We start from the raw sequence: 9,330 nt of genomic DNA, 5'->3' as shown, positions 1-9,330 counted from the left end.
GCTAAATGGTAGAGTGCTCAATTTGTGCTGAAGAGCTGAGAGACAATGCCCAGGATCAATATTCAATAATCACAACCAACAAAAAATTACAAATATGGCTTTAAGTTTCCCTCAAAGGAATGATGAAGTCAATAGTAATCTTCCCAAATGATTTAGTAGTGCACCTACTTTTGCTGACTTATTTGTTATGGCTTCTTTGCTAAACATATTCTCTTCATTAAAAATTGTCAAATAGTAACTTTATAATAAACTTCATCTAATATTTCTTGGTTCAAAAGAGAAGTACATACAATTGATGTCACTTAGCTTTCTTACTGTCTTAGTTCAAAGCCAACCCAGGCAAGAGAGTCTGTCAACCCTTATCTGTAATTAAACACCAAAAAAGCCAGAAGTGGAGGTTTGGCTCAAGCAGCGGAGTACTAGCTTTGGGCCAGGTGGGAAAGAAAGACAAGTGTTCAGGGACAGGGTCCAGTCTCTAAGTTCAAGCCCAGCACCAGCACAAACTAAATAAACAAGGAAACAAAACAAATCCTGGGCATTTCTTTGGGACTCTCCTTAAAATAGTGGTGGTCCGAAAATAGGCTGCTTTTGCTGATCATACTCACTGGATCCTGCTTTTTTGGAATCCTTATTGCTATGGAAAACTCCGGACTTGACTAAAGGAATTGATAACTGATTCCTGCAACAAGAGAATCATCTCAGGAGTGAAACATCCATCCATAAGACACTTTAAAACCTCCATATCTTTGCTTCTTTGCAGTAGAACATTTTTAAAATAAAGTGATTTCCTTTTGTTCTATACTGGCCCTCAAATGACATATTGTTTCCTTTTGTAATACTCTCAACCAGAAGTTCACAGACAAGTTTTATATGAGTAAAGGACACACTCACAAAAGTCAGGGACAGAGTTTCCTTCCAGCCTAGGATCCTTTTCTTATACAGTAAAAAGGAAAGCAATAGTTAACTTGAACTTTGTCATTTCTCTATGTTCAATTCCTCTCCTAGGATCAGTTTCCACATCCAGTAACAGTTACTTCCACTTACTTCCAGTAACAATCTATGGTGCTGCTCCAGAAAAAAATGAATGTTTTCTGGTTTCATTGAAATAGCACAAGGATACTTTTGGCCATGAGGTAACAGGTGTTTCAGAGACAACTTAGTAAAGAGAAATGAGATTTAAATTGCTTATAAATACATTATCCGTGAGAACATTTTGTTCCGTCTTCCTATGTGCTCTGTAAATTAAGGTGAATTTTAAATGGGAAGAAGGTTCTCAGATCATTTTTGTGAGTCTATGTGCTGTACATTAATTTCCCAAGTGTACATGAGTTAAGAGTAAGAGAAACAATAGCAATTATAGGAGAAAAAGAAGTTCTGTGTTTATGTATAAGTGTTCAATAAAATATAGAAGACTCAACAAATAAGAAAACATTGAAAAAATAAAGCCAAATCCAATATGTAGATTTATGGGAGTGATATAGAGAAAGCAGTACTCCTAAGTGGAACATGAAGCATGAGGCCACTGCCTTTCTAAACCACGCTTGCTAATCACGTAAATGTGCAAAAAGGAGAATGGAAGAATGATTATGTTTCCAATGCAAGTCAGATATAGGAGAGTAGACATAACTGGAAAAAAGAATCCATTTTGAGAGAACAGGAATTATACTAGCAATGAACCTGGTGGCTAAGATCACATTTCTTTTTCTTTCCTTTTCTTATATTCTTTTTGTTGTTGTTGTTGTTGTTGTTTGTGGCACTTGAAATATAGGACAGGTTGCTGTCCCTCTGAAACGCAGCTCAAGGCTAGGGCTCTTCCACTTGAGCCACAGTGCCACTTCCAATTTTCTAGTAATTATTGGAGAAAAGAGTCTCCAGGACTTTCCTACCCATGCTGGCTTTAAACCCCAATCCTCAGATTTCACAACAACTTGGTTTATGATCACATTTCTAACAGTGTACACTCAGGATATGAGTTAAAAATCTGGGCTAGAGGTTAGACTTTACACTCACAAAAGTGTTTGAAGTTTAAAAGTTGATACTCCTGGAAAAATAAAACCTAAAAATGTAAAGGAGTCTGGGAAGTTCAATTTGCATCCAGCTTGGACAGTATAGGCTTTGAGACACTACCTATAATTAATCAGCCAAAAGCTAGAATACCAGTCACAAGCAACATTGCTGAATAACAGCTTTAGGTTTTTGCATACATACATACGAACATACACATACACACAGAGGCACTTATAGGTGCACACAAAAAGACACAAATGAAACAACTCTCAGAATATGTAGAAAAGTTAGAAAACAATAGAAAATAAGTCCTGTGTAAGATTAGAATCAAATGATAATTTTAAATATTAGAAAGCCTTCAAGTGAACGTTCCCCCAGAAGTTGAGAATATTACATAGGTAGGGACCAGAGATAATAAGAGAGTCAAGTAATCATTATTATTATAGGATCCATGGTAGAATGAATCAGGGAACCCTGCAGGTGCATCTGAAAATGTTCATATCCTGTGTCAAATGTTAAAGCATCTTTGAAAATAGTACATAAACAGTCTGAGCATTCAGTCTAGTGGATAAGATCATAGGAGAAGTTCAGAATTGCTAGTCTGTTTCTAGATTAAATAAACAAACTATGGCAGGGCAAAGTGCTACAAGCTTGTAATTCTAGCACTCAAACAGGAGATTAGAGAGTGGAATTACTTAATGATACCTTCCCTGGACCAGGTAGAATAGTTTTGTCTCAGTAAAACAAATCAAACAACAAAAAAGGAATACACAGTTGGAAGTTTGGGCTAATTTTGTCATTATGTTTTGAGAAGTCAAGTTTCCTATTGAATGCAACTCATATATATCCTCACTTGTGTTTTAAATGCTCTCATCATTACAGAACATTCCTAGATGAAAAATAGCTCATGATTCCCATCCAAAAATTTGCAAAAGTAAGTAAGCCTCATTCTGTTGGATTCCAAATTAATGTTGAAGTATTACAAAAGCTTAAACCTGGAGAAATAGCAAAGTTCATCTAATGTAGGACTTTGTAGACCTTGTTAAATTAGAATTTAGATTTAAAATATATTTTTTGGTTTTGTTTGTAATTTCATATTCTATAGTATACTACAAAATTCTTTTTAAGTAGAGGGATTAATTGAAAAATTCACAAGTGATTCTGGCATTCTATTTGTCTAGATATTCTTTCAAGAGAGTTATAATTAGAACATAGTTAATAGATAATTCCCACAGTTCATGTATACTATGTTAATGTGAATAATCTAGACAGAGTTGCCAAAAAATGGATGACATTAATTTATACATTTAGAAAAACCAATTTTTTATGGGTTTGGTTTAATATGGTATGAATAGAGTAATTGTGTGACATCTTCTTTCTTCTCCCTATATGTAACACAGGAAGTCATTTCCTTATTTACGTGCCTCTGTATACATGGAGAAAAATGCTAGGTTTGGGGTTTGTTTTCAATTTTGTTTTTGTTTTATTGGTTCATCCTAGAGCTTGAACTCTTGGCCTGGACAGTGTCTCTGAGCCTGTTGATGCTCAAGTCTCGTGCCCTACCACTTCAACCTCAGTGCCACTTGAGTCTTTCTTTTGTGGAGAATTTTTTTGGAGATAAGATTCTAAGAAACCTTCTTGCCTGGGTGGGCTTTGAACCATAATTTTTTTATCTTAGCATCCTGAATATCTATGATAGTTAAAAAAGTATAAATATAAATAATATTTGCAAGTGTTCTGATCTCAAGAATACTAGTGGAGGAAAAATGATGCAGCTCAATGTATTGTGGTGTTCTTTTCAGAACAAGGAGGGCGTCACATTAGCAGAGGTGTAGTATTTTTTCAAAATAGAGATAAGGTATTCATGATGTGAATTAAGGAATTTTAAGGTGCCCCTTAAAAGTTGGAAACTGTTGGGCTAGGATGACTTTATGGCATAAATCTTGGGATTGATGGTCATAGAAATAATAGCTTACTCTGATAAACAATAGCTTACTCTTGAAGAATTAATTATTACACATGCTTCATAGTTTTATCCTCTACCAGAATGTGGCTATTTTTCTGTTGACTTCTCAGTCTGTAACACCCCATTGGAAACTACATCTATTGCAGAATTATGTAACATGCAAACAGGTACTGTTTGGAATCTCTCAGAAATGTTGAGAATTTAAAAATGAGTAGTTATTAGTCATAGGAATTTTGAAGAACACATATATTCTGTCCTCTTAACAACTTACTTACTTTTAAAAGTTATGGGTTTCCATAGCATTAAACAGTTTTCTGTTTTAAAATGAGAAAATACTAAATTTATTCTTTTTTGAAAAATTGGGCAAGTATATTGTGAAAATATTGTCTAGTTGGATAACATTCAAGTTGATGACCCTCTGATAAATAAGGGGTAATTAATTCAAATTAGATGCCAAATAGTATTGATTTTTAAAATATTACTACATAAAGAATATTATTTCCTGTGCCAATACAGTGAAATTATATTTTACGCAGCTTATTTTTCAATTTTATTATCAAAGTGATGTACAGTGGGGTTATAGTAATTGTAAGGTATTAAATCATAACTTTTCAAATTTGTTAACCTTCTCTCATTTTCTCACAGTTTTCCTTGACCCTTTCATCCCTCACATTTCCAATATATTGTCTTGTGAGTATTGCTATTGCATTGGTTTGCCTTTTGTCCTTTGTCTCACCATTATGCTTTTCCTCTTCCCTTCGCTAATTAAGGTAAATGTATATACAATACAAAATGATATACTGGAAGGATAAACCATAGGGGGAAAACCCAAAGAAAACAGAAATCACATAGTTCATCAAAAACAACAACCACAAATGAAAAAATCTGGTTATATATCTTGGAATTAATTTTGCTTAGCATCAGCTAATATGGTTATATATATGCATAACAAAGCCACTGGAATATAATAGCTGCATGGATACTATATCATGAAAATAGCATGTTAACTTTTTGATTTTAATGGTGGAATTAGGATTGGTGAATTCGCGGTTCTGATAAAGGATTTTCAAGAGTTTTAAAGTTATGACAGGTAAATTTTAATTGTTCAAAATTTTAACAACTTAGCCTATTACAAAAATTTAAATTGCCTGGAAGAATAGTTTTCATGCAAAGAAATCCAAGGAGACTTAGTAGAGAGGGAGCAATGTGGATGAAGATGGCTCTTTTTCGCACTAAACAAACAAACCTGTAAATCCTGTAGGGTCCCTTGGAATTTTCCTTACCCAGGAAATATATTTTCACTGTTTGAAACAAGGTTGTATTGGAATTTAAATTCAAAGTACTTAAAAAAATAAGGCATCAAAATTTGTGAATTTACCTTTAATTACTAAAGAGTAATTCTCTGAAAAAGATAATTTGAGTCAAAATATTTAGGGAGAAAGTGCTCTTCATAATGAAAGAAGGTGTTGGGATTACACATTTTTGTTTGTAACACATTCCACAATGTCTTTGGATGTGAAGCAGTGAAACACAGAAAAAAATCTGATTGGATACTTCAAACCAATAATTTCACATTTCTATGTGGCTCACAAAAGTAATATCCTTATTAATATGAGATAGTGAAGACTTCTGTTATTACATATGCCAAAAAGTTCAGAAAAGAATTGAGCAAATGGAAAAGTTAATAAAAAAAAGTTTTCTTAGAAGACTTAGCTAAGCATATTGTATTCAGCAGTGAAGGGAGGTCAAAACTTTTTGATATAAATTGTGTTAGTATTTTTACTCCCTAAAGTGAGTTTACAGAGCCTATTTGGCTCACTACAATGCAGAACTGATTGAATGAAGACATGAAAATAAATTCCACGTCCAAATGAGGCAACTTAAAGAGTTTTAAAAGAGACATAATGAAGATTTAACAGTGGTGGAGCCCATATAGTCCTTCAGCTTCACTAGACATGAAGCCAAGAAGCTGTGATTAATTGGAACTCCGGCAAGAGCTAAGAGGAGGACATAGAAGTAGGACATAGAAGCATTGTCCTTTTGTAACGGACACTGTCTTCCAAGGTATGGGTCATTTAACTCTATTCTCCTCCATACATCTTGGTGAACAAATGCAAGACCAAGAGAAAATAATCTATTGAAATAATTTTGCCTAGAATAACTTCACTGTTCCTGATATGGTATCTAAGCAGAACCTTAAAAGAGAAGATAAAAGTGCAGTATTTTTTGTCTCCTATCAGCATCTTGTTAGGAAAATATATTTTTGAGCTTAGACAATTCTGATTGAACCAACAAGTGATGGAGTACTTATTTTTGTGGGCACTTTAGACACAAGAAGTCTTTTAAGGTAAAAGAAAAAAAAATAGCCAAATATTTGTGATCACAGCTTCTAGGGCTGTATTCTGGAGACAAAGTTTTACATTAGATTTCTCCTCATTAACATAAATGTTGTTTCATGGCAACCAAATGCAAGAGGGATATTTAATGGACTCATTAAATATCAATGGCCAATTAAACAGCATGAAAGAAGAAAATGGCAAATAATATTTAATGAATTACTTTGCCAGAAGAAAGAAGGAAAAATATAATTCAAAATCAATTGACTTAAAACTATGAAGAAAGAGTAGTGAAGAGATATTAGAGAAAATATAGAGTATTGTTTTTTCTCCAGTGGAGTAATGGGTTCATGATCTTGTTTCTTCCACTCTAACCTCACAAGCTACCAAGTGTGTCTCAGGACTGGATTATACAGTTCAGACAGAAAACTCGTAGAAGACAGATACTATTTGCAGCAGATGTAGGTGATTTATAACCTTAGACAATCTATTTAATTCTGTTCAAAATTCTCCCCTATCCCAAACTTCCCTCTTTGAACAGTTTTGTTTGCTTTTCCCAAGACTGCCCTTCATTAATTGCTTAAAATTTTGAGAGGTCATATTCATACTCTCTGGAGATTGCTGTTTGGTTGTGATTTTTCTGTTTTTTGTTTCTTGTGTTTTTTAACTGAATTTTAAAAGGTTGTGCAATTGTTTTACAATTAAATATATCCATCTAATTGTCCAATGCTCCTAGATCGGAGTCACTCCTTCCATCATTCTCAACCAACCCTTTGTCCAAGATTTATTTCCAATTTACCACTTCCTTTATCATATTTGTACATTGAATATTCTAGCTGTACTTGCCCCTTGTTCATTTTTCATTCATTCTATGTCTTTACTATAATAACTCTCTGGTTTCAACTTCCTGATAGTCATTGTGTTAAACTGTCTATTAATACTTTGAATGGTTTATATGCATTCCATGGACTTTCAATCCTGCATATTCTTGAACTGATGTCAGCTTATATTTCCATAATTGATTCATCTGCAGCAACAATTTGCTGGAGACTGGAGAGGTGAAACACCTAAACAAGATTTTATTCTCATCCATTTGGAAGATTAATCTTTAGTCAAAAAGAAAGTTAAAAAAATGGCTTAGAATGTATTCCTAACTACGAATTTTTATAAATGGCTTTGTACAATGGTGTGATTGTTTTATTTTACATGGAATAATATTTTCTATTGCCTATAAGTTTTGGAAAAATAAGAAAATTAAAATTTTATTTATTGGAATTCTATTTATTGGAATTCTATTTATTGGAATTCTATTTATTGGAATAAATAAATATCAATTTATTTGTCAAATTATCAACTAATTCTAGTAAGTTTTACTGTGTGAAATATAAAATCAGCACATATAAGTATAAAATATATAATTATATGTAATATAATTAAAAGGCACAGGTTTGCATTGTTCTGTTGTAGTTACTGTATCAAAGGCTACTCTGTTTTAAAGTATTATTCCATTATCTCTACCTTAGTGTTTGATAGAGTTAGACCTAAAGCTTTACCATTTGTAGATTTACAGCATGGAGGCAAGAGGAAACACTGTGATTAAAACAGTATAAATTTAATGCCTAATAACGAAGAGAAACATATGGACTTCTCCTGCAACTATGAAAATATTTGGTGATAAAAAGGCAGTAGTGTAAGTTCCTGCCTGGTTGGATGGTAGACAGGCCAGGACATTAAGTAATCATGCATATGAACAATTTTTTCACCTTCTTGGCTTTAGCTACTTTTGAAATGGAAGGTATAATAAACAATTATATTTTGATAAAATACCTTCTAGTCTGAACAGTTCTGTTTGAACTGTTCATCTCTCTATGATCCCTTGTAACCAAGATTAGTTTTGTTCTAGTAAGACAATCTATGCTGTCAGGGTAAGATATTCTGGTTGGTCTGTTCCCACATGGAAGAAGGGTAAAGGCTCAGGTAGACATTTGTGCCAGTAACACCTCATTTTGGAAAATATCAGCTGAAGAAGTTTAGAAGTAGCTCTTAAGCAACGCTTACTTTGAATCCATTAGGTCCACATAGCTAACACAGTTGGATAAATAAGTACTTGAAAAAGCCATCACCTTTGGACCTATCTATAAATAATTGAGAGTACGATCAAATTCCAAATAAAAAGACTTAAGATAGTCATTGACAAAAAAAATTTGCAAATGTGAGCAATTGATTGATCAATATAATTTTTTTCTACTATTCACAGAATTTTAGGGAAATAAGATCGATAGCATTGTTAGGAACAATACGGTTTCCTTGTTACAAGTAGGCACCCATAGATATAGGCTTGTATAAAGATTGCATCATTAACTACTTAAATTTAGAGGATACTACATGCTTCAGCAGCATGAATACTCAAATTACAATGCAGAGATTAACATGGCACTTGCACAAGGATAACATGAAAATTTGAGAAGTATTCATATGTTTCATTCTTCAGATGCAAGAAATGAAAAACAGTTATTAAAACAAAATTACAACTGTAACAATACACGTAATTCATATAATTAAATTTAGTTTGACATCAGTGTATTAAATATTCACCTCAGAAAGGCGTTTACATAGCATAAACTTTACAAAACTTTTCAAATTAGACAACATTGTCATTTTATCCCAAAGAAAAATAATATTAAGACCTAGAAAAAAAGGAATCAAACTGTTTCTATATGGAATGCAATCAGAAAGGACACATTAATAAACCTAAATATTATAAAAATGTAGAATTCAAAGTATATCTAGGAGAAAATAAAATAAATTATGAACATTATGCAAACATAGAATATAGAATATTTTAAAATATACTTTTTCAGACAAGCACCAGAAATATTTTAGTTTCTGTACTACTCATTTCAACAGGTAAGTTAAAATTGTTTCTGATTAAAAAATCACAAACTCTGAAGAAATCATTATACATGTATACAAAAACTATTGAATACATTTTGACATCCAATGCAGGCAATTCACTTGGAA

General features: G+C 32.8%; 1 pseudogene; it reads left to right on the top strand.

Moving 5' to 3' along the window:
- Positions 1-8,694: 8,694 nt before the first annotated feature.
- On the top strand, positions 8,695-8,791 carry LOC122128235 (annotated as a pseudogene).
- The last annotated feature ends 539 nt before the right edge of the window (positions 8,792-9,330 follow it).

The sequence above is a fragment of the Dipodomys spectabilis genome, unplaced genomic scaffold, assembly GCF_019054845.1.
Source record: "Dipodomys spectabilis isolate Male_0828 unplaced genomic scaffold, ASM1905484v1 ptg000010l, whole genome shotgun sequence".
In the NCBI taxonomy this organism is placed as follows: domain Eukaryota; kingdom Metazoa; phylum Chordata; class Mammalia; order Rodentia; family Heteromyidae; genus Dipodomys; species Dipodomys spectabilis.
Note: the sequence above shows the minus strand (reverse complement) of the source record. Positions and strands in the feature narration are given on the sequence as shown.